A 27831-nucleotide genomic window follows, 5' to 3' on the forward strand; every position below is an offset into this window, starting at 1 on the left:
CGACGCTGCTTAACTTCGGTGATCGGACGTGAACCGGTGTTCTCAGCGTGATATGGCCGTTGCCGAGAGTGCTAGATAATAATTCGAATTTAAATTAAGTGAGACAAATTAACCTTCATCTTTTTAAAACAATAACAAAAAGAAAATATGTTTGCTTTTTTCATATCTATTGGAATTTAAAAGAGGAAAAAAAGTGAAAAAGCTAACGGCACGCAGTGTTCCTAAGTGGTCGCCCTCCCAAGTACTGACTGCGCTCGACGCTGCTTAACTTCGGTTATCGGACGAGAACCGGTGTATTCAGCGTGATATGGCCGTTGCCGAGAGTGCTAGTTAATAATTTGAATTTAATTAACCTTCATCTTTATAAAACAATAACAAAAAGAAGATATGTTTGCTTTTTTCATATCTGGTGGAATTTAAAAGAGGAAACAAAAGTGAAAAAACAAACGGCACGCAGTATTCCCAAGTACTGTATGCGCTCGACGCTGCTTTACTTCGGTGATCGGACGTGAACCGGTGTTTTCAGCGTGATATGGCCGTTGCCGAGAGTGCTAGTTAATAATTCGAATTTAAATTAAGTGAGACAAATTAACCTTCATCATTTTAAAACAATAACAAAAAGAAAACGTGTTTGCTTTTTTCATATATATTAAAATTTAAAAGAGGAAAAAAAAGTGAAAAAGCCAACGGCACGCAGTGTTCCTAAGTGGTCTCCCTCCCTAGTAGTGACTGCGCTCGACGCTGCTTAACTTCGGTTATCGAACGAGAACCGGTGTATTCAGCGTGATATGGCCGTTGCCGAGAGTGCTAGTTAATAATTTGAATTTAATTAACCTTCATCTTTATAAAACAATAACAAAAAGAAGATATGTTTGCTTTTTTCATATCTGGTGGAATTTAAAAGAGGAAACAAAAGTGAAAAAACAAACGGCACGCAGTATTCCCAAGTACTGTATGCGCTCGACGCTGCTTAACTTCGGTGATCGGACGTGAACCGGTGTTTTCAGCGTGATATGGCCGTTGCCGAGAGTGCTAGATAATAATTCGAATTTAAATTAAGTGAGACAAATTAACCTTCATCTTTTTCAAACAATAACAAAAAGAAAATATGTTTGCTTTTTTCATATCTATTGGAAATTAAAAGAGGAAAAAAAAGTGAAAAAGCTAACGGCACGCAGTGTTCCTAAGTGGTCGCCCTCCAAAGTACTGACTGCGCTCGACGCTGCTTAACTTCGGTTATCGGACGAGAACCGGTGTATTCAGCGTGATATGGCCGTTGCCGAGAGTGCTAGTTAATAATTTGAATTTAATTAACCTTCATCTTTATAAAACAATAACAAAAAGAAGATATGTTTGCTTTTTTCATATCTGTTGGAATTAAAAAGAGGAAACAAAAGTGAAAAAACAAACGGCACGCACTATTCCCAAGTACCGTATGCGCTCGACGCTGCTTAACTTCGATTATCGGACGAGAATCGGTGTATTCAGCGTGATATGGCCGTTGCCGAGAGTGCTAGTTAATAATTTGAATTTAATTAACTTTCATCTTTATAAAACAATAACAAAAAGAAGATTTGTTTGCTTTTTTCATATATGGTGGAATTTGAAAGAGGAAACAAAAGTGAAAAAAGCAAACGGCACGCAGTATTACCAAGTACTGACTGCGCTCGACGCTGCTAACGTTGGCGATCGGACGAGAACCGGTGTTCTCAGCGTGATATGGCCGTTGCCGAGAGTGCTAGATAATAATTCGAATTTAAATTAAGTGAGACAAATTAACCTTCATCTTTTTCAAACAATAACAAAAAGAAAATATGTTTGCTTTTTTCATATCTATTGGAATTTAAAAGAGGAAAAAAAAGTGAAAAAGCTAACGGCACGCAGTGTTCCTAAGTGGTCGCCCTCCAAAGTACTGACTGCGCTCGACGCTGCTTAACTTCGGTTATCGGACGAGAACCGGTGTATTCAGCGTGATATGGCCGTAGCCGAGAGTGCTAGTTAATAATTTGAATTTAATTAACCTTCATCTTTATAAAACAATAACAAAAAGAAGATATGTTTGCTTTTTTCATATCTGGTGGAATTTAAAAGAGGAAACAAAAGTGAAAAAACAAACGGCACGCAGTATTCCCAAGTACTGTATGCGCTCGACGCTGCTTAACTTCGGTGATCGGACGTGAACCGGTGTTTTCAGCGTGATATGGCCGTTGCCGAGAGTGCTAGTTAATAATTTGAATTTAATTAACTTTCATCTTTATAAAACAATAACAAAAAGAAGATTTGTTTGCTTTTTTCATATATGGTGGAATTTGAAAGAGGAAACAAAAGTGAAAAAAGCAAACGGCACGCAGTATTACCAAGTACTGACTGCGCTCGACGCTGCTAACGTTGGCGATCGGACGAGAACCGGTGTTCTCAGCGTGATATGGCCGTTGCCGAGAGTGCTAGATAATAATTCGAATTTAAATTAAGTGAGACAAATTAACCTTCATCTTTTTCAAACAATAACAAAAAGAAAATATGTTTGCTTTTTTCATATCTATTGGAATTTAAAAGAGGAAAAAAAAGTGAAAAAGCTAACGGCACGCAGTGTTCCTAAGTGGTCGCCCTCCAAAGTACTGACTGCGCTCGACGCTGCTTAACTTCGGTTATCGGACGAGAACCGGTGTATTCAGCGTGATATGGCCGTAGCCGAGAGTGCTAGTTAATAATTTGAATTTAATTAACCTTCATCTTTATAAAACAATAACAAAAAGAAGATATGTTTGCTTTTTTCATATCTGGTGGAATTTAAAAGAGGAAACAAAAGTGAAAAAACAAACGGCACGCAGTATTCCCAAGTACTGTATGCGCTCGACGCTGCTTTACTTCGGTGATCGGACGTGAACCGGTGTTTTCAGCGTGATATGGCCGTTGCCGAGAGTGCTAGTTAATAATTCGAATTTAAATTAAGTGAGACAAATTAACCTTCATCATTTTAAAACAATAACAAAAAGAAAACGTGTTTGCTTTTTTCATATATATTAAAATTTAAAAGAGGAAAAAAAAGTGAAAAAGCCAACGGCACGCAGTGTTCCTAAGTGGTCTCCCTCCCTAGTAGTGACTGCGCTCGACGCTGCTTAGCTTCGGTTATCGAACGAGAACCGGTGTATTCAGCGTGATATGGCCGTTGCCGAGAGTGCTAGTTAATAATTTGAATTTAATTAACCTTCATCTTTATAAAACAATAACAAAAAGAAGATATGTTTGCTTTTTTCATATCTGGTGGAATTTAAAAGAGGAAACAAAAGTGAAAAAACAAACGGCACGCAGTATTCCCAAGTACTGTATGCGCTCGACGCTGCTTAACTTCGGTGATCGGACGTGAACCGGTGTTTTCAGCGTGATATGGCCGTTGCCGAGAGTGCTAGATAATAATTCGAATTTAAATTAAGTGAGACAAATTAACCTTCATCTTTTTCAAACAATAACAAAAAGAAAATATGTTTGCTTTTTTCATATCTATTGGAAATTAAAAGAGGAAAAAAAAGTGAAAAAGCTAACGGCACGCAGTGTTCCTAAGTGGTCGCCCTCCAAAGTACTGACTGCGCTCGACGCTGCTTAACTTCGGTTATCGGACGAGAACCGGTGTATTCAGCGTGATATGGCCGTTGCCGAGAGTGCTAGTTAATAATTTGAATTTAATTAACCTTCATCTTTATAAAACAATAACAAAAAGAAGATATGTTTGCTTTTTTCATATCTGTTGGAATTAAAAAGAGGAAACAAAAGTGAAAAAACAAACGGCACGCACTATTCCCAAGTACCGTATGCGCTCGACGCTGCTTAACTTCGATTATCGGACGAGAATCGGTGTATTCAGCGTGATATGGCCGTTGCCGAGAGTGCTAGTTAATAATTTGAATTTAATTAACTTTCATCTTTATAAAACAATAACAAAAAGAAGATTTGTTTGCTTTTTTCATATATGGTGGAATTTGAAAGAGGAAACAAAAGTGAAAAAAGCAAACGGCACGCAGTATTACCAAGTACTGACTGCGCTCGACGCTGCTAACGTTGGCGATCGGACGAGAACCGGTGTTCTCAGCGTGATATGGCCGTTGCCGAGAGTGCTAGATAATAATTCGAATTTAAATTAAGTGAGACAAATTAACCTTCATCTTTTTCAAACAATAACAAAAAGAAAATATGTTTGCTTTTTTCATATCTATTGGAATTTAAAAGAGGAAAAAAAAGTGAAAAAGCTAACGGCACGCAGTGTTCCTAAGTGGTCGCCCTCCAAAGTACTGACTGCGCTCGACGCTGCTTAACTTCGGTTATCGGACGAGAACCGGTGTATTCAGCGTGATATGGCCGTAGCCGAGAGTGCTAGTTAATAATTTGAATTTAATTAACCTTCATCTTTATAAAACAATAACAAAAAGAAGATATGTTTGCTTTTTTCATATCTGGTGGAATTTAAAAGAGGAAACAAAAGTGAAAAAACAAACGGCACGCAGTATTCCCAAGTACTGTATGCGCTCGACGCTGCTTAACTTCGGTGATCGGACGTGAACCGGTGTTTTCAGCGTGATATGGCCGTTGCCGAGAGTGCTAGATAATAATTCGAATTTAAATTAAGTGAGACAAATTAACCTTCATCTTTTTCAAACAATAACAAAAAGAAAATATGTTTGCTTTTTTCATATCTATTGGAAATTAAAAGAGGAAAAAAAAGTGAAAAAGCTAACGGCACGCAGTGTTCCTAAGTGGTCGCCCTCCAAAGTACTGACTGCGCTCGACGCTGCTTAACTTCGGTTATCGGACGAGAACCGGTGTATTCAGCGTGATATGGCCGTTGCCGAGAGTGCTAGTTAATAATTTGAATTTAATTAACCTTCATCTTTATAAAACAATAACAAAAAGAAGATATGTTTGCTTTTTTCATATCTGTTGGAATTAAAAAGAGGAAACAAAAGTGAAAAAACAAACGGCAAGCACTATTCCCAAGTACCGTATGCGCTCGACGCTGCTTAACTTCGATTATCGGACGAGAATCGGTGTATTCAGCGTGATATGGCCGTTGCCGAGAGTGCTAGTTAATAATTTGAATTTAATTAACTTTCATCTTTATAAAACAATAACAAAAAGAAGATTTGTTTGCTTTTTTCATATATGGTGGAATTTGAAAGAGGAAACAAAAGTGAAAAAAGCAAACGGCACGCAGTATTCCCAAGTACTGACTGCGCTCGACGCTGCTAACGTTGGCGATCGGACGAGAACCGGTGTTCTCAGCGTGATATGGCCGTTGCCGAGAGTGCTAGATAATAATTCGAATTTAAATTAAGTGAGACAAATTAACCTTCATCTTTTTCAAACAATAACAAAAAGAAAATATGTTTGCTTTTTTCATATCTATTGGAATTTAAAAGAGGAAAAAAAAGTGAAAAAGCTAACGGCACGCAGTGTTCCTAAGTGGTCGCCCTCCAAAGTACTGACTGCGCTCGACGCTGCTTAACTTCGGTTATCGGACGAGAACCGGTGTATTCAGCGTGATATGGCCGTTGCCGAGAGTGCTAGTTAATAATTTGAATTTAATTAACCTTCATCTTTATAAAACAATAACAAAAAGAAGATATGTTTGCTTTTTTCATATCTGGTGGAATTTAAAAGAGGAAACAAAAGTGAAAAAACAAACGGCACGCAGTATTCCCAAGTACTGTATGCGCTCGACGCTGCTTAACTTCGGTGATCGGACGTGAACCGGTGTTCTCAGCGTGATATGGCCGTTGCCGAGAGTGCTAGATAATAATTCGAATTTAAATTAAGTGAGACAAATTAACCTTCATCTTTTTAAAACAATAACAAAAAGAAAATATGTTTGCTTTTTTCATATCTATTGGAATTTAAAAGAGGAAAAAAAGTGAAAAAGCTAACGGCACGCAGTGTTCCTAAGTGGTCGCCCTCCCAAGTACTGACTGCGCTCGACGCTGCTTAACTTCGGTTATCGGACGAGAACCGGTGTATTCAGCGTGATATGGCCGTTGCCGAGAGTGCTAGTTAATAATTTGAATTTAATTAACTTTCATCTTTATAAAACAATAACAAAAAGAAGATATGTTTGCTTTTTTCATATCTGGTGGAATTTGAAAGAGGAAACAAAAGTGAAAAAGCAAACGGCACGCAGTATTACCAAGTACTGACTGCGCTCGACGCTGCTAACGTCGGCGATCGGACGAGAACCGGTGTTCTCAGCGTGATATGGCCGTTGCCGAGAGTGCTAGTTAATAATTCGAATTTAAATTAAGTGAGACAAATAAACCTTCATACTTTTAAAACAATAACAAAATGAAAACATGTTTGCTTTTTTCATATCTATTAAAAATTAAAAGAGGAAAAAAAGTGAAAAAGCCAACGGCACGCAGTGTTCCTAAGTGGTCTCCCTCCCAAGTAGTGACTGCGCTCGACGTTACTTAACTTCAGTTACCGGACGAGAACCGGTGTATTCAGCGTGATATGGCCGTTGCCGAGAGTGCTAGTTAAAAATTCGAATTTAAATTAAGAGAGACAAATTAACCTTCATCTTTATAAAACAATAACAAAAAGAAGATATCTTTGCTTTTTTCATATCGGGTGGAATTTAAAAGAGGAAACAAAAGTGGAAAAGCCAACGGCACGCAGCATTCCCAAGTACTGACTGCGCTCGACGCTGCTAACGTCGGCGATCGGACGAGAACCGGTGTTCTCAGCGTGATATGGCCGTTGCCGAGAGTGCTAGATAATAATTCGAATTTAAATTAAGTGAGACAGATTAACCTTCATCTTTATAAAACAATAACAAAAAGAAGATATGTTTGCTTTTTTCATATCTGGTGGAATTTAAAAGAGGAAACAAAAGTGAAAAAGCAAACGGCACGCAGTATTCTCAAGTACTGTATGCGCTCGACGCTGCTTAACTTCGGTGATCGGACGTGAACCGGTGTTTTCAGCGTGATATGGCCGTTGCCGAGAGTGCTAGTTAATAATTCGAATTTAAATTAAGTGAGACGAATAAACCTTCATCATTTTAAAACAATAACAAAATGAAAACATGTTTGCTTTTTTCATATCTATTAAAAATTAAAAGAGAAAAAAAAGTGAAAAAGCCAACGGCACGCAGTGTTCCTAAGTGGTCTCCCTCCCAAGTAGTGACTACGCTCGACGCTACTTAACTTCAGTTACCGGACGAGAACCGGTGTATTCAGCATGATATGGCCGTTGCCGAGAGTGCTAGTTAAAAATTCGAATTTAAATTAAGTGAGACAAATTAACCTTCATCTTTATAAAACAATAACAAAAAGAAGATATCTTTGCTTTTTTCATATCGGGTGGAATTTAAAAGAGGAAACAAAAGTGAAAAAGCCAACGGCACGCAGCATTCCCAAGTACTGACTGCGCTCGACGCTGCTAACGTCGGCGATCGGACGAGAACCGGTGTTCTCAGCGTGATATGGCCGTTGCCGAGAGTGCTAGATAATAATTCGAATTTAAATTAAGTGAGACAAATTAACCTTCATCTTTTTAAAACAATAACAAAAAGAAAATATGTTTGCTTTTTTATATCTATTGGAATTTAAAAGAGGAAAAAAAGTGAAAAAGCTAACGGCACGCAGTGTTCCTAAGTGGTCGCCCTCCCAAGTACTGACTGCGCTCGACGCTGCTTAACTTCGGTCATCGGACGAGAACCGGTGTATTCAGCGTGATATGGCCGTTGCCGAGAGTGCTAGTTAATAATTTGAATTTAATTAACCTTCATCTTTATAAAACAATAACAAAAAGAAGATATGTTTGTTTTTTTCATATCTGGTGGAATTTAAAGGAGGAAACAAAAGTGAAAAAGCCAACGGCACAAAGTATTCCCAAGTACTGTATGCGCTCGACGCTGCTTAACTTCGGTGATCGGACGTGAACCGGTGTTTTCAGCGTGATATGGCCGTTGCCGAGAGTGCTAGTTAATAATTCGAATTTAAGTTAAGTGAGACAAATTAACCTTCATCATTTTAAAACTATAACAAAAAGAAAACCTGTTTGCTTTTTACATATCTATTTAAATTTAAAAGAGGAAAAAAAAGTGAAAAAGCCAACGGCACGCAGTGTTCCTAAGTGGTCTCCCTCCCAAGTAATGACTGCGCTCGACGCTGCTTAACTTCGGTTATCGGACGAGAATCGGTGTATTCAGCGTGATATGGCCGTTGCCGAGAGTGCTAGTTAATAATTTGAATTTAATTAACTTTCATCTTTATAAAACGATAACAAAAAGAAGATATGTTTGCTTTTTTCATATCTGGTGGAATTTGAAAGAGGAAACAAAAGTGAAAAAGCAAACGGCACGCAGTATTACCAAGTACTGACTGCGATCGACGCTGCTAACGTTGGCGATCGGACGAGAACCGGTGTTCTCAGCGTGATATGGCCGTTGCCGAGAGTGCTAGATAATAATTCGAATTTAAATTAAGTGAGACAAATTAACCTTCATCTTTTTCAAACAATAACAAAAAGAAAATATGTTTGCTTTTTTCATATCTATTGGAATTTAAAAGAGGAAAAAAAAGTGAAAAAGCTAACGGCACGCAGTGTTCCTAAGTGGTCGCCCTCCAAAGTACTGACTGCGCTCGACGCTGCTTAACTTCGGTTATCGGACGAGAACCGGTGTATTCAGCGTGATATGGCCGTTGCCGAGAGTGCTAGTTAATAATTTGAATTTAATTAACCTTCATCTTTATAAAACAATAACAAAAAGAAGATATGTTTGCTTTTTTCATATCTGGTGGAATTTAAAAGAGGAAACAAAAGTGAAAAAACAAACGGCACGCAGTATTCCCAAGTACTGTATGCGCTCGACGCTGCTTAACTTCGGTGATCGGACGTGAACCGGTGTTCTCAGCGTGATATGGCCGTTGCCGAGAGTGCTAGATAATAATTCGAATTTAAATTAAGTGAGACAAATTAACCTTCATCTTTTTAAAACAATAACAAAAAGAAAATATGTTTGCTTTTTTCATATCTATTGGAATTTAAAAGAGGAAAAAAAGTGAAAAAGCTAACGGCACGCAGTGTTCCTAAGTGGTCGCCCTCCCAAGTACTGACTGCGCTCGACGCTGCTTAACTTCGGTTATCGGACGAGAACCGGTGTATTCAGCGTGATATGGCCGTTGCCGAGAGTGCTAGTTAATAATTTGAATTTAATTAACCTTCATCTTTATAAAACAATAACAAAAAGAAGATATGTTTGCTTTTTTCATATCTGGTGGAATTTAAAAGAGGAAACAAAAGTGAAAAAACAAACGGCACGCAGTATTCCCAAGTACTGTATGCGCTCGACGCTGCTTTACTTCGGTGATCGGACGTGAACCGGTGTTTTCAGCGTGATATGGCCGTTGCCGAGAGTGCTAGTTAATAATTTGAATTTAATTAACTTTCATCTTTATAAAACAATAACAAAAAGAAGATTTGTTTGCTTTTTTCATATATGGTGGAATTTGAAAGAGGAAACAAAAGTGAAAAAAGCAAACGGCACGCAGTATTCCCAAGTACTGACTGCGCTCGACGCTGCTAACGTTGGCGATCGGACGAGAACCGGTGTTCTCAGCGTGATATGGCCGTTGCCGAGAGTGCTAGATAATAATTCGAATTTAAATTAAGTGAGACAAATTAACCTTCATCTTTTTCAAACAATAACAAAAAGAAAATATGTTTGCTTTTTTCATATCTATTGGAATTTAAAAGAGGAAAAAAAAGTGAAAAAGCTAACGGCACGCAGTGTTCCTAAGTGGTCGCCCTCCAAAGTACTGACTGCGCTCGACGCTGCTTAACTTCGGTTATCGGACGAGAACCGGTGTATTCAGCGTGATATGGCCGTTGCCGAGAGTGCTAGTTAATAATTTGAATTTAATTAACCTTCATCTTTATAAAACAATAACAAAAAGAAGATATGTTTGCTTTTTTCATATCTGGTGGAATTTAAAAGAGGAAACAAAAGTGAAAAAACAAACGGCACGCAGTATTCCCAAGTACTGTATGCGCTCGACGCTGCTTTACTTCGGTGATCGGACGTGAACCGGTGTTTTCAGCGTGATATGGCCGTTGCCGAGAGTGCTAGTTAATAATTCGAATTTAAATTAAGTGAGACAAATTAACCTTCATCATTTTAAAACAATAACAAAAAGAAAACGTGTTTGCTTTTTTCATATATATTAAAATTTAAAAGAGGAAAAAAAAGTGAAAAAGCCAACGGCACGCAGTGTTCCTAAGTGGTCTCCCTCCCTAGTAGTGACTGCGCTCGACGCTGCTTAACTTCGGTTATCGAACGAGAACCGGTGTATTCAGCGTGATATGGCCGTTGCCGAGAGTGCTAGTTAATAATTTGAATTTAATTAACCTTCATCTTTATAAAACAATAACAAAAAGAAGATATGTTTGCTTTTTTCATATCTGGTGGAATTTAAAAGAGGAAACAAAAGTGAAAAAACAAACGGCACGCAGTATTCCCAAGTACTGTATGCGCTCGACGCTGCTTAACTTCGGTGATCGGACGTGAACCGGTGTTTTCAGCGTGATATGGCCGTTGCCGAGAGTGCTAGATAATAATTCGAATTTAAATTAAGTGAGACAAATTAACCTTCATCTTTTTCAAACAATAACAAAAAGAAAATATGTTTGCTTTTTTCATATCTATTGGAAATTAAAAGAGGAAAAAAAAGTGAAAAAGCTAACGGCACGCAGTGTTCCTAAGTGGTCGCCCTCCAAAGTACTGACTGCGCTCGACGCTGCTTAACTTCGGTTATCTGACGAGAACCGGTGTATTCAGCGTGATATGGCCGTTGCCGAGAGTGCTAGTTAATAATTTGAATTTAATTAACCTTCATCTTTATAAAACAATAACAAAAAGAAGATATGTTTGCTTTTTTCATATCTGTTGGAATTAAAAAGAGGAAACAAAAGTGAAAAAACAAACGGCACGCACTATTCCCAAGTACCGTATGCGCTCGACGCTGCTTAACTTCGATTATCGGACGAGAATCGGTGTATTCAGCGTGATATGGCCGTTGCCGAGAGTGCTAGTTAATAATTTGAATTTAATTAACTTTCATCTTTATAAAACAATAACAAAAAGAAGATTTGTTTGCTTTTTTCATATATGGTGGAATTTGAAAGAGGAAACAAAAGTGAAAAAAGCAAACGGCACGCAGTATTACCAAGTACTGACTGCGCTCGACGCTGCTAACGTTGGCGATCGGACGAGAACCGGTGTTCTCAGCGTGATATGGCCGTTGCCGAGAGTGCTAGATAATAATTCGAATTTAAATTAAGTGAGACAAATTAACCTTCATCTTTTTCAAACAATAACAAAAAGAAAATATGTTTGCTTTTTTCATATCTATTGGAATTTAAAAGAGGAAAAAAAAGTGAAAAAGCTAACGGCACGCAGTGTTCCTAAGTGGTCGCCCTCCAAAGTACTGACTGCGCTCGACGCTGCTTAACTTCGGTTATCGGACGAGAACCGGTGTATTCAGCGTGATATGGCCGTAGCCGAGAGTGCTAGTTAATAATTTGAATTTAATTAACCTTCATCTTTATAAAACAATAACAAAAAGAAGATATGTTTGCTTTTTTCATATCTGGTGGAATTTAAAAGAGGAAACAAAAGTGAAAAAACAAACGGCACGCAGTATTCCCAAGTACTGTATGCGCTCGACGCTGCTTAACTTCGGTGATCGGACGTGAACCGGTGTTTTCAGCGTGATATGGCCGTTGCCGAGAGTGCTAGATAATAATTCGAATTTAAATTAAGTGAGACAAATTAACCTTCATCTTTTTCAAACAATAACAAAAAGAAAATATGTTTGCTTTTTTCATATCTATTGGAAATTAAAAGAGGAAAAAAAAGTGAAAAAGCTAACGGCACGCAGTGTTCCTAAGTGGTCGCCCTCCAAAGTACTGACTGCGCTCGACGCTGCTTAACTTCGGTTATCGGACGAGAACCGGTGTATTCAGCGTGATATGGCCGTTGCCGAGAGTGCTAGTTAATAATTTGAATTTAATTAACCTTCATCTTTATAAAACAATAACAAAAAGAAGATATGTTTGCTTTTTTCATATCTGTTGGAATTAAAAAGAGGAAACAAAAGTGAAAAAACAAACGGCACGCACTATTCCCAAGTACCGTATGCGCTCGACGCTGCTTAACTTCGATTATCGGACGAGAATCGGTGTATTCAGCGTGATATGGCCGTTGCCGAGAGTGCTAGTTAATAATTTGAATTTAATTAACTTTCATCTTTATAAAACAATAACAAAAAGAAGATTTGTTTGCTTTTTTCATATATGGTGGAATTTGAAAGAGGAAACAAAAGTGAAAAAAGCAAACGGCACGCAGTATTCCCAAGTACTGACTGCGCTCGACGCTGCTAACGTTGGCGATCGGACGAGAACCGGTGTTCTCAGCGTGATATGGCCGTTGCCGAGAGTGCTAGATAATAATTCGAATTTAAATTAAGTGAGACAAATTAACCTTCATCTTTTTCAAACAATAACAAAAAGAAAATATGTTTGCTTTTTTCATATCTATTGGAATTTAAAAGAGGAAAAAAAAGTGAAAAAGCTAACGGCACGCAGTGTTCCTAAGTGGTCGCCCTCCAAAGTACTGACTGCGCTCGACGCTGCTTAACTTCGGTTATCGGACGAGAACCGGTGTATTCAGCGTGATATGGCCGTTGCCGAGAGTGCTAGTTAATAATTTGAATTTAATTAACCTTCATCTTTATAAAACAATAACAAAAAGAAGATATGTTTGCTTTTTTCATATCTGGTGGAATTTAAAAGAGGAAACAAAAGTGAAAAAACAAACGGCACGCAGTATTCCCAAGTACTGTATGCGCTCGACGCTGCTTAACTTCGGTGATCGGACGTGAACCGGTGTTCTCAGCGTGATATGGCCGTTGCCGAGAGTGCTAGATAATAATTCGAATTTAAATTAAGTGAGACAAATTAACCTTCATCTTTTTAAAACAATAACAAAAAGAAAATATGTTTGCTTTTTTCATATCTATTGGAATTTAAAAGAGGAAAAAAAGTGAAAAAGCTAACGGCACGCAGTGTTCCTAAGTGGTCGCCCTCCCAAGTACTGACTGCGCTCGACGCTGCTTAACTTCGGTTATCGGACGAGAACCGGTGTATTCAGCGTGATATGGCCGTTGCCGAGAGTGCTAGTTAATAATTTGAATTTAATTAACTTTCATCTTTATAAAACAATAACAAAAAGAAGATATGTTTGCTTTTTTCATATCTGGTGGAATTTGAAAGAGGAAACAAAAGTGAAAAAGCAAACGGCACGCAGTATTACCAAGTACTGACTGCGCTCGACGCTGCTAACGTCGGCGATCGGACGAGAACCGGTGTTCTCAGCGTGATATGGCCGTTGCCGAGAGTGCTAGTTAATAATTCGAATTTAAATTAAGTGAGACAAATAAACCTTCATACTTTTAAAACAATAACAAAATGAAAACATGTTTGCTTTTTTCATATCTATTAAAAATTAAAAGAGGAAAAAAAGTGAAAAAGCCAACGGCACGCAGTGTTCCTAAGTGGTCTCCCTCCCAAGTAGTGACTGCGCTCGACGTTACTTAACTTCAGTTACCGGACGAGAACCGGTGTATTCAGCGTGATATGGCCGTTGCCGAGAGTGCTAGTTAAAAATTCGAATTTAAATTAAGAGAGACAAATTAACCTTCATCTTTATAAAACAATAACAAAAAGAAGATATCTTTGCTTTTTTCATATCGGGTGGAATTTAAAAGAGGAAACAAAAGTGGAAAAGCCAACGGCACGCAGCATTCCCAAGTACTGACTGCGCTCGACGCTGCTAACGTCGGCGATCGGACGAGAACCGGTGTTCTCAGCGTGATATGGCCGTTGCCGAGAGTGCTAGATAATAATTCGAATTTAAATTAAGTGAGACAGATTAACCTTCATCTTTATAAAACAATAACAAAAAGAAGATATGTTTGCTTTTTTCATATCTGGTGGAATTTAAAAGAGGAAACAAAAGTGAAAAAGCAAACGGCACGCAGTATTCTCAAGTACTGTATGCGCTCGACGCTGCTTAACTTCGGTGATCGGACGTGAACCGGTGTTTTCAGCGTGATATGGCCGTTGCCGAGAGTGCTAGTTAATAATTCGAATTTAAATTAAGTGAGACGAATAAACCTTCATCATTTTAAAACAATAACAAAATGAAAACATGTTTGCTTTTTTCATATCTATTAAAAATTAAAAGAGAAAAAAAAGTGAAAAAGCCAACGGCACGCAGTGTTCCTAAGTGGTCTCCCTCCCAAGTAGTGACTACGCTCGACGCTACTTAACTTCAGTTACCGGACGAGAACCGGTGTATTCAGCATGATATGGCCGTTGCCGAGAGTGCTAGTTAAAAATTCGAATTTAAATTAAGTGAGACAAATTAACCTTCATCTTTATAAAACAATAACAAAAAGAAGATATCTTTGCTTTTTTCATATCGGGTGGAATTTAAAAGAGGAAACAAAAGTGAAAAAGCCAACGGCACGCAGCATTCCCAAGTACTGACTGCGCTCGACGCTGCTAACGTCGGCGATCGGACGAGAACCGGTGTTCTCAGCGTGATATGGCCGTTGCCGAGAGTGCTAGATAATAATTCGAATTTAAATTAAGTGAGACAAATTAACCTTCATCTTTTTAAAACAATAACAAAAAGAAAATATGTTTGCTTTTTTATATCTATTGGAATTTAAAAGAGGAAAAAAAGTGAAAAAGCTAACGGCACGCAGTGTTCCTAAGTGGTCGCCCTCCCAAGTACTGACTGCGCTCGACGCTGCTTAACTTCGGTCATCGGACGAGAACCGGTGTATTCAGCGTGATATGGCCGTTGCCGAGAGTGCTAGTTAATAATTTGAATTTAATTAACCTTCATCTTTATAAAACAATAACAAAAAGAAGATATGTTTGTTTTTTTCATATCTGGTGGAATTTAAAGGAGGAAACAAAAGTGAAAAAGCCAACGGCACAAAGTATTCCCAAGTACTGTATGCGCTCGACGCTGCTTAACTTCGGTGATCGGACGTGAACCGGTGTTTTCAGCGTGATATGGCCGTTGCCGAGAGTGCTAGTTAATAATTCGAATTTAAGTTAAGTGAGACAAATTAACCTTCATCATTTTAAAACTATAACAAAAAGAAAACCTGTTTGCTTTTTACATATCTATTTAAATTTAAAAGAGGAAAAAAAAGTGAAAAAGCCAACGGCACGCAGTGTTCCTAAGTGGTCTCCCTCCCAAGTAATGACTGCGCTCGACGCTGCTTAACTTCGGTTATCGGACGAGAATCGGTGTATTCAGCGTGATATGGCCGTTGCCGAGAGTGCTAGTTAATAATTTGAATTTAATTAACTTTCATCTTTATAAAACGATAACAAAAAGAAGATATGTTTGCTTTTTTCATATCTGGTGGAATTTGAAAGAGGAAACAAAAGTGAAAAAGCAAACGGCACGCAGTATTACCAAGTACTGACTGCGATCGACGCTGCTTAACTTCGATTATCGGACGAGAATCGGTGTATTCAGCGTGATATGGCCGTTGCCGAGAGTGCTAGTTAATAATTTGAATTTAATTAACTTTCATCTTTATAAAACAATAACAAAAAGAAGATTTGTTTGCTTTTTTCATATATGGTGGAATTTGAAAGAGGAAACAAAAGTGAAAAAAGCAAACGGCACGCAGTATTCCCAAGTACTGACTGCGCTCGACGCTGCTAACGTCGGCGATCGGTCGAGAACCGGTGTTCTCAGCGTGATATGGCCGTTGCCGAGAGTGCTAGATAATAATTCGAATTTAAATTAAGTGAGACAAATTAACCTTCATCTTTTTCAAACAATAACAAAAAGAAAATATGTTTGCTTTTTTCATATCTATTGGAATTTAAAAGAGGAAAAAAAAGTGAAAAAGCTAACGGCACGCAGTGTTCCTAAGTGGTCGCCCTCCCAAGTACTGACTGCGCTCGACGCTGCTTAACTTCGGTTATCGGACGAGAACCGGTGTATTCAGCGTGATATGGCCGTTGCCGAGATTGCTAGTTAATAATTTGAATTTAATTAACCTTCATCTTTATAAAACAATAACAAAAAGAAGATATGTTTGCTTTTTTCATATCTGGTGGAATTTAAAAGAGGAAACAAAAGTGAAAAAACAAACGGCACGCAGTATTCCCAAGTACTGTATGCGCTCGACGCTGCTTAACTTCGGTGATCGGACGTGAACCGGTGTTTTCAGCGTGATATGGCCGTTGCCGAGAGTGCTAGTTAATAATACGAATTTAAATTAAGTGAGACAAATTAACCTTCATCATTTTAAAACAATAACAAAATGAAAACATGTTTGCTTTTTTCATATCTATTAAAAATTAAAAGAGGAAAAAAAGTGAAAAAGCCAACGGCACGCAGTGTTCCTAAGTGGTCTCCCTCCCAAGTAGTGACTGCGCTCGACGTTACTTAACTTCAGTTACCGGACGAGAACCGGTGTATTCAGCGTGATATGGCCGTTGCCGAGAGTGCTAGTTAAAAATTCGAATTTAAATTAAGTGAGACAAATTAACCTTCATCTTTATAAAACAATAACAAAAAGAAGATATCTTTGCTTTTTTCATATCGGGTGGAATTTAAAAGAGGAAACAAAAGTGGAAAAGCCAACGGCACGCAGCATTCCCAAGTACTGACTGCGCTCGACGCTGCTAACGTCGGCGATCGGACGAGAACCGGTGTTCTCAGCGTGATATGGCCGTTGCCGAGAGTGCTAGATAATAATTCGAATTTAAATTAAGTGAGACAGATTAACCTTCATCTTTATAAAACAATAACAAAAAGAAGATATGTTTGCTTTTTTCATATCTGGTGGAATTTAAAAGAGGAAACAAAAGTGAAAAAGCAAACGGCACGCAGTATTCTCAAGTACTGTATGCGCTCGACGCTGCTCAACTTCGGTGATCGGACGTGAACCGGTGTTTTCAGCGTGATATGGCCGTTGCCGAGAGTGCTAGTTAATAATTCGAATTTAAATTAAGTGAGACGAATAAACCTTCATCATTTTAAAACAATAACAAAATGAAAACATGTTTGCTTTTTTCATATCTATTAAAAATTAAAAGAGGAAAAAAAAGTGAAAAAGCCAACGGCACGCAGTGTTCCTAAGTGGTCTCCCTCCCAAGTAGTGACTACGCTCGACGCTACTTAACTTCAGTTACCGGACGAGAACCGGTGTATTCAGCATGATATGGCCGTTGCCGAGAGTGCTAGTTAAAAATTCGAATTTAAATTAAGTGAGACAAATTAACCTTCATCTTTTTAAAACAATAACAAAAAGAAAATATGTTTGCTTTTTTATATCTATTGGAATTTAAAAGAGGAAAAAAAGTGAAAAAGCTAACGGCACGCAGTGTTCCTAAGTGGTCGCCCTCCCAAGTACTGACTGCGCTCGACGCTGCTTAACTTCGGTCATCGGACGAGAACCGGTGTATTCAGCGTGATATGGCCGTTGCCGAGAGTGCTAGTTAATAATTTGAATTTAATTAACCTTCATCTTTATAAAACAATAACAAAAAGAAGATATGTTTGTTTTTTTCATATCTGGTGGAATTTAAAGGAGGAAACAAAAGTGAAAAAGCCAACGGCACAAAGTATTCCCAAGTACTGTATGCGCTCGACGCTGCTTAACTTCGGTGATCGGACGTGAACCGGTGTTTTCAGCGTGATATGGCCGTTGCCGAGAGTGCTAGTTAATAATTCGAATTTAAGTTAAGTGAGACAAATTAACCTTCATCATTTTAAAACTATAACAAAAAGAAAACCTGTTTGCTTTTTACATATCTATTTAAATTTAAAAGAGGAAAAAAAAGTGAAAAAGCCAACGGCACGCAGTGTTCCTAAGTGGTCTCCCTCCCAAGTAATGACTGCGCTCGACGCTGCTTAACTTCGGTTATCGGACGAGAATCGGTGTATTCAGCGTGATATGGCCGTTGCCGAGAGTGCTAGTTAATAATTTGAATTTAATTAACTTTCATCTTTATAAAACAATAACAAAAAGAAGATTTGTTTGCTTTTTCCATATATGGTGGAATTTGAAAGAGGAAACAAAAGTGAAAAAAGCAAACGGCACGCAGTATTCCCAAGTACTGTATGCGCTCGACGCTGCTTAACTTCGGTGATCGGACGTGAACCGGTGTTTTCAGCGTGATATGGCCGTTGCCGAGAGTGCTAGTTAATAATTCGAATTTAAATTAAGTGAGACAAATTAACCTTCATCATTTTAAAACAATAACAAAAAGAAAACATGTTTGCTTTTTTCATATCTATTAAAATTTAAAAGAGGAAAAAAAAGTGAAAAAGCCAACGGCACGCAGTGTTCCTAAGTGGTCTCCCTCCCAAGTAGTGACTGCGCTCGACGCCGCTTAACTTCGATTATCGGACGAGAACCGGTGTATTCAGCGTGATATGGCCGTTGCCGAGAATGCTAGTTAATAATTTGATTTTAATTAACTTTCTTCTTTATAAAACAATAACAAAAAGATGATATGTTTGCTTTTTTCATATCTGGTGGAATTTGAAAGAGGAAACAAAAGTGAAAAAGCAAACGGCACGCAGTATTCTCAAGTACTGTATGCGCTCGACGCTGCTTTACTTCGGTGATCGGACGTGAACCGGTGTTTTCAGCGTGATATGGCCGTTGCCGAGAGTGCTAGTTAATAATTCGAATTTAAATTAAGTGAGACAAATTAACCTTCATCATTTTAAAACAATAACAAAAAGAAAACGTGTTTGCTTTTTTCATATATATTAAAATTTAAAAGAGGAAAAAAAAGTGAAAAAGCCAAGGGCACGCAGTGTTCCTAAGTGGTCTCCCTCCCTAGTAGTGACTGCGCTCGACGCTGCTTAACTTCGGTTATCGAACGAGAACCGGTGTATTCAGCGTGATATGGCTGTTGCCGAGAGTGCTAGTTAATAATTTGAATTTAAATAACTTTCATCTTTATAAAACAATAACAAAAAAGAAGATATGTTTGCTTTTTTCATATCTGGTGGAATTTGAAAGAGGAAACAAAAGTGAAAAAGCCAACGGCACGCAGTATTCCCAAGTACTGTATGCGCTCGACGCTGCTAACGTCGGCGATCGGACGAGAACCGGTGTTCTCAGCGTGATATGGCCGTTGCCGAGAGTGCTAGATAATAATTCGAATTTAAATTAAGTGAGACAAATTAACCTTCATCTTTTTAAAACAATAACAAAAAGAAAATATGTTTGCTTTTTTCATATCTATTGGAATTTAAAAGAGGAAAAAAAGTGAAAAAGCTAACGGCACGCAGTGTTCCTAAGTGGTCACCCTCCCAAGTACTGACTGCGCTCGACGCTGCTTAACTTCGGTTATCGGACGAGAACCGGTGTATTCAGCGTGATATGGCCGTAGCCGAGAGTGCTAGTTAATAATTTGAATTTAATTAACCTTCATCTTTATAAAACAATAACAAAAAGAAGATATGTTTGCTTTTTTCATATCTGGTGGAATTTAAAAGAGGAAACAAAAGTGAAAAAACAAACGGTACGCAGTATTCCCAAGTACTGTATGCGCTCGACGCTGCTTAACTTCGGTGATCGGACGTGAACCGGTGTTTTCAGCGTGATATGGCCGTTGCCGAGAGTGCTAGATAATAATTCGAATTTAAATTAAGTGAGACAAATTAACCTTCATCTTTTTCAAACAATAACAAAAAGAAAATATGTTTGCTTTTTTCATATCTATTGGAAATTAAAAGAGGAAAAAAAAGTGAAAAAGCTAACGGCACGCAGTGTTCCTAAGTGGTCGCCCTCCAAAGTACTGACTGCGCTCGACGCTGCTTAACTTCGGTTATCGGACGAGAACCGGTGTATTCAGCGTGATATGGCCGTTGCCGAGAGTGCTAGTTAATAATTTGAATTTAATTAACCTTCATCTTTATAAAACAATAACAAAAAGAAGATATGTTTGCTTTTTTCATATCTGTTGGAATTAAAAAGAGGAAACAAAAGTGAAAAAACAAACGGCACGCAGTATTCCCAAGTACCGTATGCGCTCGACGCTGCTTAACTTCGATTATCGGACGAGAATCGGTGTATTCAGCGTGATATGGCCGTTGCCGAGAGTGCTAGTTAATAATTTGAATTTAATTAACTTTCATCTTTATAAAACAATAACAAAAAGAAGATTTGTTTGCTTTTTTCATATATGGTGGAATTTGAAAGAGGAAACAAAAGTGAAAAAAGCAAACGGCACGCAGTATTCCCAAGTACTGACTGCGCTCGACGCTGCTAACGTTGGCGATCGGACGAGAACCGGTGTTCTCAGCGTGATATGGCCGTTGCCGAGAGTGCTAGATAATAATTCGAATTTAAATTAAGTGAGACAAATTAACCTTCATCTTTTTCAAACAATAACAAAAAGAAAATATGTTTGCTTTTTTCATATCTATTGGAATTTAAAAGAGGAAAAAAAAGTGAAAAAGCTAACGGCACGCAGTGTTCCTAAGTGGTCGCCCTCCAAAGTACTGACTGCGCTCGACGCTGCTTAACTTCGGTTATCGGACGAGAACCGGTGTATTCAGCGTGATATGGCCGTTGCCGAGAGTGCTAGTTAATAATTTGAATTTAATTAACCTTCATCTTTATAAAACAATAACAAAAAGAAGATATATTTGCTTTTTTCATATCTGGTGGAATTTAAAAGAGGAAACAAAAGTGAAAAAACAAACGGCACGCAGTATTCCCAAGTACTGTATGCGCTCGACGCTGCTTAACTTCGGTGATCGGACGTGAACCGGTGTTCTCAGCGTGATATGGCCGTTGCCGAGAGTGCTAGATAATAATTCGAATTTAAATTTAGTGAGACAAATTAACCTTCATCTTTTTAAAACAATAACAAAAAGAAAATATGTTTGCTTTTTTCATATCTATTGGAATTTAAAAGAGGAAAAAAAGTGAAAAAGCTAACGGCACGCAGTGTTCCTAAGTGGTCGCCCTCCAAAGTACTGACTGCGCTCGACGCTGCTTAACTTCGGTTATCGGACGAGAACCGGTGTATTCAGCGTGATATGGCCGTTGCCGAGAGTGCTAGTTAATAATTTGAATTTAATTAACCTTCATCTTTATAAAACAATAACAAAAAGAAGATATGTTTGCTTTTTTCATATCTGGTGGAATTTAAAAGAGGAAACAAAAGTGAAAAAACAAACGGCACGCAGTATTCCCAAGTACTGTATGCGCTCGACGCTGCTTAACTTCGGTGATCGGACGTGAACCGGTGTTCTCAGCGTGATATGGCCGTTGCCGAGAGTGCTAGATAATAATTCGAATTTAAATTTAGTGAGACAAATTAACCTTCATCTTTTTAAAACAATAACAAAAAGAAAATATGTTTGCTTTTTTCATATCTATTGGAATTTAAAAGAGGAAAAAAAGTGAAAAAGCTAACGGCACGCAGTGTTCCTAAGTGGTCGCCCTCCCAAGTACTGACTGCGCTCGACGCTGCTTAACTTCGGTTATCGGACGAGAACCGGTGTATTCAGCGTGATATGGCCGTTGCCGAGAGTGCTAGTTAATAATTTGAATTTAATTAACCTTCATCTTTATAAAACAATAACAAAAAGAAGATATGTTTGCTTTTTTCATATCTGGTGGAATTTGAAAGAGGAAACAAAAGTGAAAAAGCAAACGGCACGCAGTATTACCAAGTACTGACTGCGCTCGACGCTGCTAACGTCGGCGATCGGACGAGAACCGGTGTTCTCAGCGTGATATGGCCGTTGCCGAGAGTGCTAGATAATAATTCGAATTTAAATTAAGTGAGACAAATTAACCTTCATCTTTTTCAAACAATAACAAAAAGAAAATATGTATGCTTTTTTCATATCTATTGGAATTTAAAAGAGGAAAAAAAGTGAAAAAGCTAACGGCACGCAGTGTTCCTAAGTGGTCGCCCTCGCAAGTACTGACTGCGCTCGACGCTGCTTAACTTCGGTTATCGGACGAGAACCGGTGTATTCAGCGTGATATGGCCGTTGCCGAGAGTGCTAGTTAATAATTTGAATTTAATTAACCTTCATCTTTATAAAACAATAACAAAAAGAAGATATGTTTGCTTTTTTCATATCTGGTGGAATTTAAAAGAGGAAACAAAAGTGAAAAAACAAACGGCACGCAGTATTCCCAAGTACTGTATGCGCTCGACGCTGCTTAACTTCGGTGATCGGACGTGAACCGGTGTTTTCAGCGTGATATGGCCGTTGCCGAGAGTGCTAGTTAATAATTCGAATTTAAATTAAGTGAGACAAATAAACCTTCATCATTTTAAAACAATAACAAAATGAAAACATGTTTGCTTTTTTCATATCTATTAAAAATTAAAAGAGGAAAAAAAGTGAAAAAGCCAACGGCACGCAGTGTTCCTAAGTGGTCTCCCTCCCAAGTAGTGACTGCGCTCGACGTTACTTAACTTCAGTTACCGGACGAGAACCGGTGTATTCAGCGTGATATGGCCGTTGCCGAGAGTGCTAGTTAAAAATTCGAATTTAAATTAAGTGAGACAAATTAACCTTCATCTTTATAAAACAATAACAAAAAGAAGATATCTTTGCTTTTTTCATATCGGGTGGAATTTAAAAGAGGAAACAAAAGTGGAAAAGCCAACGGCACGCAGCATTCCCAAGTACTGACTGCGCTCGACGCTGCTAACGTCGGCGATCGGACGAGAACCGGTGTTCTCAGCGTGATATGGCCGTTGCCGAGAGTGCTAGATAATAATTCGAATTTAAATTAAGTGAGACAGATTAACCTTCATCTTTATAAAACAATAACAAAAAGAAGATATGTTTGCTTTTTTCATATCTGGTGGAATTTAAAAGAGGAAACAAAAGTGAAAAAGCAAACGGCACGCAGTATTCCCAAGTACTGTATGCGCTCGACGCTGCTTAACTTCGGTGATCGGACGTGAACCGGTGTTTTCAGCGTGATATGGCCGTTGCCGAGAGTGCTAGTTAATAATTCGAATTTAAATTAAGTGAGACGAATAAACCTTCATCATTTTAAAACAATAACAAAAAAAAAAAACATGTTTGCTTTTTTATATCTATTGGAATTTAAAAGAGGAAACAAGTTGGGAAAACCAAAATATTACCTCTCCGAGTCAAGAGAACTACTTAAAAACTTAATTAATTATGGAATGATTTCTCTTTTTTATGTTAAAGTTTACGAATTATAAAAGCAGTATTGAAAGCAAAGCGCATATACAGTAAAGCAGACGACATTTTACATCCAATTAGGATATGCCTTAGCTTTATTTTCTAATCTCTAAAGCAAGGTTTATGCCATCTACAGTTGTAGTATAGCTTAAGTAATATATAAACAGCCATTTCAAATAAAAATTTAAAAAATGTTTTTGGAATATCAAAATGAAATAGTTACAAAACTACGTGAATTCTTCGAAATTACAAAAATCCCTATAATAATTTTATATTAGGACAAAAGCAAATATGAAGGTTTTATAGGATTTTTTTTACATATCTACAGAAGGCGAACTGCTAACGCGGCGCACTTGTGTAACAACGGACGGACGCACACACACAGACAAACTCATAGTGCTATTTGACTCTTTTCTTTATTAATTTTGAGTAAAGAAACAAGATTATCTTAAATACTAAAAAAATATAATTAATATTAGATATTTTATTGTTTAGTTATTCACCTTATTGCGCGTTACATCGTTTTAAAAAAGAACAATTGAACATTCTTGAGAGACATGACTATTATTGACGTATTAGTCAGAACGCCTGTTGTTTCGCCTTACTCAAATCGGTAGTATACAAAAGGTTCGAATCGCAGCAATGGGAAAGAACAGCGCAATTGCGTGAATTTTAATTTATATTTATTAATATTCATATTTTCTTTTCGTATTAGTTTAGCAAACTGATCCTCAAAAATAGCACTCAACGCTTTAACCACGTAACAAAGTCAAATTCTCAACATCAATAATTAAGTAACAAAGTCATAAATTCTCAACATCAATAATTAAGTAACAGAGTCATAAATTCTCAACATCAATAATTAAGTAACAGAGTCATAAATTCTCAACATCAATAATTAAGTAACAGAGTCATAAATTCTCAACATCAATAATTAAGTAACAGAGTCATAAATTCTCAACATCAATAATTAAGTAACAGCTAGAGTCATAAATTCTCAACATCAATAATTAAGTAACAGCTAGAGTCATAAATTCTCAACATCAATAATTAAGTAACAGCTAGAGTCATAAATTCTCAACATCAATAATTAAGTAACAGCTAGAGTCATAAATTCTCAACATCAATAATTAAGTAACAGAATCATAAATTCTCAACATCAATAATTAAGTAACAAGTCATAAATTCTCAACATCAATAATTAAGTAACAGAGTCATAAATTCTCAACATCAATAATTAAGTAGCAGAGTCATAAATTCTCAACATCAATAATTAAGTAACAGAGTCATAAATTCTCAACATCAATAATTAAGTAACAGAGTCATAAATTCTCAACATCAATAATTAAGTAACAAAGTCTTAAATTCTCAACATCAATAATTAAGTAACAAAATCATATATTTTTTAGCATCAATAATTAAATAACTAAGACAAATTCCCAACATTGATAATTAAATAACTAAGACAAATTCCCAACATTGATAATTAAATAACTAAGACAAATTTCCAACATTGATAATTAAATAACTAAGACAAATTTCCAACATTGATAATTAAATAACTAAGACAAATTTCCAACATTGATAATTAAATAACTAAGACAAATTTCCAACATTGATAATTAAATAACTAAGACAAATTTCCAACATCGAAAATTAAATAAGTTGTAATTACGTAACTAAAACGCATATTTTAAAGAAACCAATAATAAAGTCCTTATAATTGTTGCTGTCTGATAAGTTCTGTTCTCTAGTGTGAGTGTTGGGCTTGAAATAATTACGAATTTCTGACCCTGCATTAACGAATTAAAGACACTATCATATCGTATAAGGGAGTCACAAGTAATTTACTGCAATAGTCGATGTATCATGGAAATATTCCAGAATTGACACACATTCATGAAGACAAAATGCCTAGCAGATTTTACAATTACACCAATGTTGCTTCTATTTGATAATTATATGTTCGAAAATCTGACAAGTTCCCTTCAAGAAAGCAAATCGTTTGAGAAATGGAAGTTAACGTTACTTTGCTCTACACATCCAGTGACTTTGCCCGAAGCTCAGTTTTGCACCAAGACTTACTAAACGGGATCGTTTGGGAAATGGCAGCGAACGTCGCTTAATGCCACACATCTAGTGACTTTGCCCGAAGCTCAGTTTTGCACCAAGACTTACTAAACGGGATCGTTTGGGAAATGGAAGTTAACGTTACTTTGCTCTACACATCCAGTGACTTTGCCCGAAGCTCAGTTTTGCACCAAGACTTACTAAACGGGATCGTTTGGGAAATGGCAGCGAACGTTACTTTGTTCCACATATCCAGTGACTTTGCCCGAAGCTCAGTTTTCCACCAAGACTTACTAAACGGGATCGTTTGGGAAATGGCAGCGAACGTCTTTTTTGGAGCAGGTTTGCATTTCAGTTTTCGCAAACGAGCTTCTTGAATATATGTGAAGAACAAAAAACTATGTTACTTGCGTCATTCAAACTCTCCCACGAGTCGAGTGGTTCAACATTGTAAACACATTGACTAAAGCAGTAAGAAATGTGACAATTAAACGCAATTTGTCCATTTTTAATCCTTTAACACTCGATCAGAAATTCTCAATTATTACAAAATCTTGACATATACATACATCTAGACAACAGAACTTGATAGACAACAACAACTTTAATTGATACAAGACTCAAAGTAGGTATCGCCAGGAAACCAAGAAAGACCTGAAAACGTTTTAATAGCAAAATTACATTACCACTAACCCCCTCCCCCCCCGAATCAAAATGTAACAATCGGGAGAGTTCTCCCCCTTAATTACGTAACGAACATAATTGACCTCTTGCATACTAGAAATTTGATACTATAAAGCTTTCTCGTCTATTTACCTCTAAATATTCTGTACATAGTACTGGTAATACTCAATGGAAATGCGTTCATTGATTAAACCCAAAGTACTTAGATATAAAAACAAAAAGTACACTTCGTTGAAACTTGCTCGTGCCATGTAATATGAGAAGTCCTCCATTATCTCAGAATAGTGTCAACCCCCTCTGCATATGATTACCTTTCTGACCGTGTCACAGGGAACAAGCCATGAATAGGCTCATAAAGTAGCAGATGCTAGCTTTAGTACCAAAAATGAACGTTAGGATCGCCAGCATCATGTACTACTTTCTAAAAACCTATGACATCAAGAGGCTCTTCCCTGATTGGTTAAATCATGTAATCGGTTAAGTGGTTTGTAGTTTGCTTCTCAGTTTACATGTCGTCTACAGTCAAAGGCAGAGAATTGTTAATGAAGTGTACTTTTTGCATATATCTATACACTTTTGATAAAACCCTGTTCTTGTAACGTAATTTGTGAACAGCCCCAATAAGATTCATTTGTTCCACACAGGAATATTGCAATCTTAAAAAAAGTAACAATCGAGAACTCTCCCTTAATTATGTAACAAACAGTTTGGACCTCTTGTATGGTAGCATATATACTAACATTTTGATAGTAAAGCTTTCTCGTCTATTTTTCCTCTTAATCAAAAGAACATACTGGAAATTGTACTAGTAATCCTCAATGGGAATGCCTTCCACTATAATTTTTAACTCTCTTTAAATGTGCTATTAGGTTTTTGTGTCAAAATATAATTTGTTACATAAAATTTCCCATAACCTTCCCACCTCCCATGGTAACAATTAGCAACATTGATTCAAACAACCTCCAACCCTGTCCATGTTAAGTAATTTGTGAACAGCCCCAAAGCCCCCCCCCCAAGAAGATTTTGTTATTCCACACAGGAATATTGCAATTTTAATTCACACAGAATTCTTTATTCCACACAGGAATATTGCAATTTTAATTCACACAGAATTCTTTATTCCACACAGGAATATTGCAATCTGAATTCACACAGAACTCTTTATTCCACACAGGAATATTGCAATTTGAATTCACACAGAACTCTTTATTCCACACAGGAATATTGCAATTTGAATTCACACAGAACTCTTTATTCCACACAGGAATATTGCAATTTGAATTAACACAGAACTCTTTATTCCACACAGGAATATTGCAATTTGAATTCACACAGAACTCTTTATTCCACACAGGAATATTGCAATTTGAATTCACACAGAAATCTTTGTTCCAAACAGGAATATTGCAATTTGAATTTGCACACAGTATTCTTTATTCCAAACAGGAATATTGCAATTTGAATTTGCACACAGTATTCTTTATTCCAAACAGGAATATTGCAATTTGAATTTGCACACAGTATTCTTTATTCCAAACAGGAATATTGCAATTTGAATTTGCACACAGTATTCTTTATTCCAAACAGGAATATTGCAATTTGAATTTGCACACATTTCTTTATTCCACACAGGAATATTGCAATTTGAATTTGCACACATTTCTTTATTCCACACAGGAATATTGCAATTTGAATTTGCACACATTTCTTTATTTCACACAGGAATATTGCAATTTGAATTTGCACACATTTCTTTATTTCACACAGGAATATTG

The 27831-nt window shown here is 37.2% G+C and overlaps 49 pseudogenes; all 49 read right to left on the reverse strand.

Moving 5' to 3' along the window:
- Positions 1 to 200: 200 nt before the first annotated feature.
- Positions 201 to 319, reverse strand: LOC149680808 (5S ribosomal RNA; annotated as a pseudogene).
- A 362-nt stretch (positions 320 to 681) lies between these two features.
- LOC149680809 (5S ribosomal RNA) lies at positions 682 to 800 on the reverse strand (annotated as a pseudogene).
- Positions 801 to 1162: 362 nt separating this feature from the next.
- On the reverse strand, positions 1163 to 1281 carry LOC149680810 (5S ribosomal RNA; annotated as a pseudogene).
- Positions 1282 to 1868: 587 nt separating this feature from the next.
- LOC149680811 (5S ribosomal RNA) lies at positions 1869 to 1986 on the reverse strand (annotated as a pseudogene).
- Positions 1987 to 2574: 588 nt separating this feature from the next.
- On the reverse strand, positions 2575 to 2692 carry LOC149680812 (5S ribosomal RNA; annotated as a pseudogene).
- A 363-nt stretch (positions 2693 to 3055) lies between these two features.
- On the reverse strand, positions 3056 to 3174 carry LOC149680813 (5S ribosomal RNA; annotated as a pseudogene).
- Positions 3175 to 3536: 362 nt separating this feature from the next.
- Positions 3537 to 3655, reverse strand: LOC149680814 (5S ribosomal RNA; annotated as a pseudogene).
- Positions 3656 to 4242: 587 nt separating this feature from the next.
- On the reverse strand, positions 4243 to 4360 carry LOC149680815 (5S ribosomal RNA; annotated as a pseudogene).
- Positions 4361 to 4723: 363 nt separating this feature from the next.
- Positions 4724 to 4842, reverse strand: LOC149680816 (5S ribosomal RNA; annotated as a pseudogene).
- A 587-nt stretch (positions 4843 to 5429) lies between these two features.
- On the reverse strand, positions 5430 to 5548 carry LOC149680817 (5S ribosomal RNA; annotated as a pseudogene).
- Positions 5549 to 5909: 361 nt separating this feature from the next.
- LOC149680818 (5S ribosomal RNA) lies at positions 5910 to 6028 on the reverse strand (annotated as a pseudogene).
- A 360-nt stretch (positions 6029 to 6388) lies between these two features.
- Positions 6389 to 6507, reverse strand: LOC149680819 (5S ribosomal RNA; annotated as a pseudogene).
- Positions 6508 to 6883: 376 nt separating this feature from the next.
- On the reverse strand, positions 6884 to 6986 carry LOC149680820 (5S ribosomal RNA; annotated as a pseudogene).
- Positions 6987 to 7122: 136 nt separating this feature from the next.
- On the reverse strand, positions 7123 to 7241 carry LOC149680821 (5S ribosomal RNA; annotated as a pseudogene).
- A 374-nt stretch (positions 7242 to 7615) lies between these two features.
- On the reverse strand, positions 7616 to 7734 carry LOC149680822 (5S ribosomal RNA; annotated as a pseudogene).
- Positions 7735 to 7856: 122 nt separating this feature from the next.
- On the reverse strand, positions 7857 to 7959 carry LOC149680823 (5S ribosomal RNA; annotated as a pseudogene).
- Positions 7960 to 8096: 137 nt separating this feature from the next.
- LOC149680824 (5S ribosomal RNA) lies at positions 8097 to 8215 on the reverse strand (annotated as a pseudogene).
- A 361-nt stretch (positions 8216 to 8576) lies between these two features.
- Positions 8577 to 8695, reverse strand: LOC149680825 (5S ribosomal RNA; annotated as a pseudogene).
- A 361-nt stretch (positions 8696 to 9056) lies between these two features.
- Positions 9057 to 9175, reverse strand: LOC149680826 (5S ribosomal RNA; annotated as a pseudogene).
- A 587-nt stretch (positions 9176 to 9762) lies between these two features.
- LOC149680827 (5S ribosomal RNA) lies at positions 9763 to 9881 on the reverse strand (annotated as a pseudogene).
- A 362-nt stretch (positions 9882 to 10243) lies between these two features.
- On the reverse strand, positions 10244 to 10362 carry LOC149680828 (5S ribosomal RNA; annotated as a pseudogene).
- A 362-nt stretch (positions 10363 to 10724) lies between these two features.
- On the reverse strand, positions 10725 to 10843 carry LOC149680829 (5S ribosomal RNA; annotated as a pseudogene).
- A 587-nt stretch (positions 10844 to 11430) lies between these two features.
- Positions 11431 to 11548, reverse strand: LOC149680830 (5S ribosomal RNA; annotated as a pseudogene).
- A 363-nt stretch (positions 11549 to 11911) lies between these two features.
- LOC149680831 (5S ribosomal RNA) lies at positions 11912 to 12030 on the reverse strand (annotated as a pseudogene).
- A 587-nt stretch (positions 12031 to 12617) lies between these two features.
- On the reverse strand, positions 12618 to 12736 carry LOC149680832 (5S ribosomal RNA; annotated as a pseudogene).
- A 361-nt stretch (positions 12737 to 13097) lies between these two features.
- On the reverse strand, positions 13098 to 13216 carry LOC149680833 (5S ribosomal RNA; annotated as a pseudogene).
- A 360-nt stretch (positions 13217 to 13576) lies between these two features.
- Positions 13577 to 13695, reverse strand: LOC149680834 (5S ribosomal RNA; annotated as a pseudogene).
- A 376-nt stretch (positions 13696 to 14071) lies between these two features.
- On the reverse strand, positions 14072 to 14174 carry LOC149680835 (5S ribosomal RNA; annotated as a pseudogene).
- A 136-nt stretch (positions 14175 to 14310) lies between these two features.
- Positions 14311 to 14429, reverse strand: LOC149680836 (5S ribosomal RNA; annotated as a pseudogene).
- A 374-nt stretch (positions 14430 to 14803) lies between these two features.
- On the reverse strand, positions 14804 to 14922 carry LOC149680837 (5S ribosomal RNA; annotated as a pseudogene).
- A 122-nt stretch (positions 14923 to 15044) lies between these two features.
- Positions 15045 to 15147, reverse strand: LOC149680838 (5S ribosomal RNA; annotated as a pseudogene).
- Positions 15148 to 15284: 137 nt separating this feature from the next.
- LOC149680839 (5S ribosomal RNA) lies at positions 15285 to 15403 on the reverse strand (annotated as a pseudogene).
- A 587-nt stretch (positions 15404 to 15990) lies between these two features.
- LOC149680840 (5S ribosomal RNA) lies at positions 15991 to 16109 on the reverse strand (annotated as a pseudogene).
- Positions 16110 to 16470: 361 nt separating this feature from the next.
- Positions 16471 to 16589, reverse strand: LOC149680841 (5S ribosomal RNA; annotated as a pseudogene).
- Positions 16590 to 17205: 616 nt separating this feature from the next.
- Positions 17206 to 17324, reverse strand: LOC149680842 (5S ribosomal RNA; annotated as a pseudogene).
- Positions 17325 to 17459: 135 nt separating this feature from the next.
- LOC149680843 (5S ribosomal RNA) lies at positions 17460 to 17578 on the reverse strand (annotated as a pseudogene).
- Positions 17579 to 17700: 122 nt separating this feature from the next.
- Positions 17701 to 17803, reverse strand: LOC149680844 (5S ribosomal RNA; annotated as a pseudogene).
- Positions 17804 to 17940: 137 nt separating this feature from the next.
- LOC149680845 (5S ribosomal RNA) lies at positions 17941 to 18059 on the reverse strand (annotated as a pseudogene).
- Positions 18060 to 18182: 123 nt separating this feature from the next.
- Positions 18183 to 18285, reverse strand: LOC149680846 (5S ribosomal RNA; annotated as a pseudogene).
- Positions 18286 to 18422: 137 nt separating this feature from the next.
- On the reverse strand, positions 18423 to 18541 carry LOC149680847 (5S ribosomal RNA; annotated as a pseudogene).
- A 362-nt stretch (positions 18542 to 18903) lies between these two features.
- LOC149680848 (5S ribosomal RNA) lies at positions 18904 to 19022 on the reverse strand (annotated as a pseudogene).
- Positions 19023 to 19383: 361 nt separating this feature from the next.
- LOC149680849 (5S ribosomal RNA) lies at positions 19384 to 19501 on the reverse strand (annotated as a pseudogene).
- A 363-nt stretch (positions 19502 to 19864) lies between these two features.
- LOC149680850 (5S ribosomal RNA) lies at positions 19865 to 19983 on the reverse strand (annotated as a pseudogene).
- A 587-nt stretch (positions 19984 to 20570) lies between these two features.
- Positions 20571 to 20689, reverse strand: LOC149680851 (5S ribosomal RNA; annotated as a pseudogene).
- Positions 20690 to 21050: 361 nt separating this feature from the next.
- LOC149680852 (5S ribosomal RNA) lies at positions 21051 to 21169 on the reverse strand (annotated as a pseudogene).
- A 361-nt stretch (positions 21170 to 21530) lies between these two features.
- Positions 21531 to 21649, reverse strand: LOC149680853 (5S ribosomal RNA; annotated as a pseudogene).
- A 360-nt stretch (positions 21650 to 22009) lies between these two features.
- Positions 22010 to 22128, reverse strand: LOC149680854 (5S ribosomal RNA; annotated as a pseudogene).
- Positions 22129 to 22489: 361 nt separating this feature from the next.
- Positions 22490 to 22608, reverse strand: LOC149680855 (5S ribosomal RNA; annotated as a pseudogene).
- A 376-nt stretch (positions 22609 to 22984) lies between these two features.
- Positions 22985 to 23087, reverse strand: LOC149680856 (5S ribosomal RNA; annotated as a pseudogene).
- Between the last annotated feature and the right edge of the window lie 4744 nt (positions 23088 to 27831).

The sequence above is a fragment of the Phalangium opilio genome, unplaced genomic scaffold (genome assembly GCF_054372755.1).
Source record: "Phalangium opilio isolate 3A_F unplaced genomic scaffold, DU_Popi_V2 ptg000039l_2, whole genome shotgun sequence".
NCBI lineage: Eukaryota > Metazoa > Arthropoda > Arachnida > Opiliones > Phalangiidae > Phalangium > Phalangium opilio.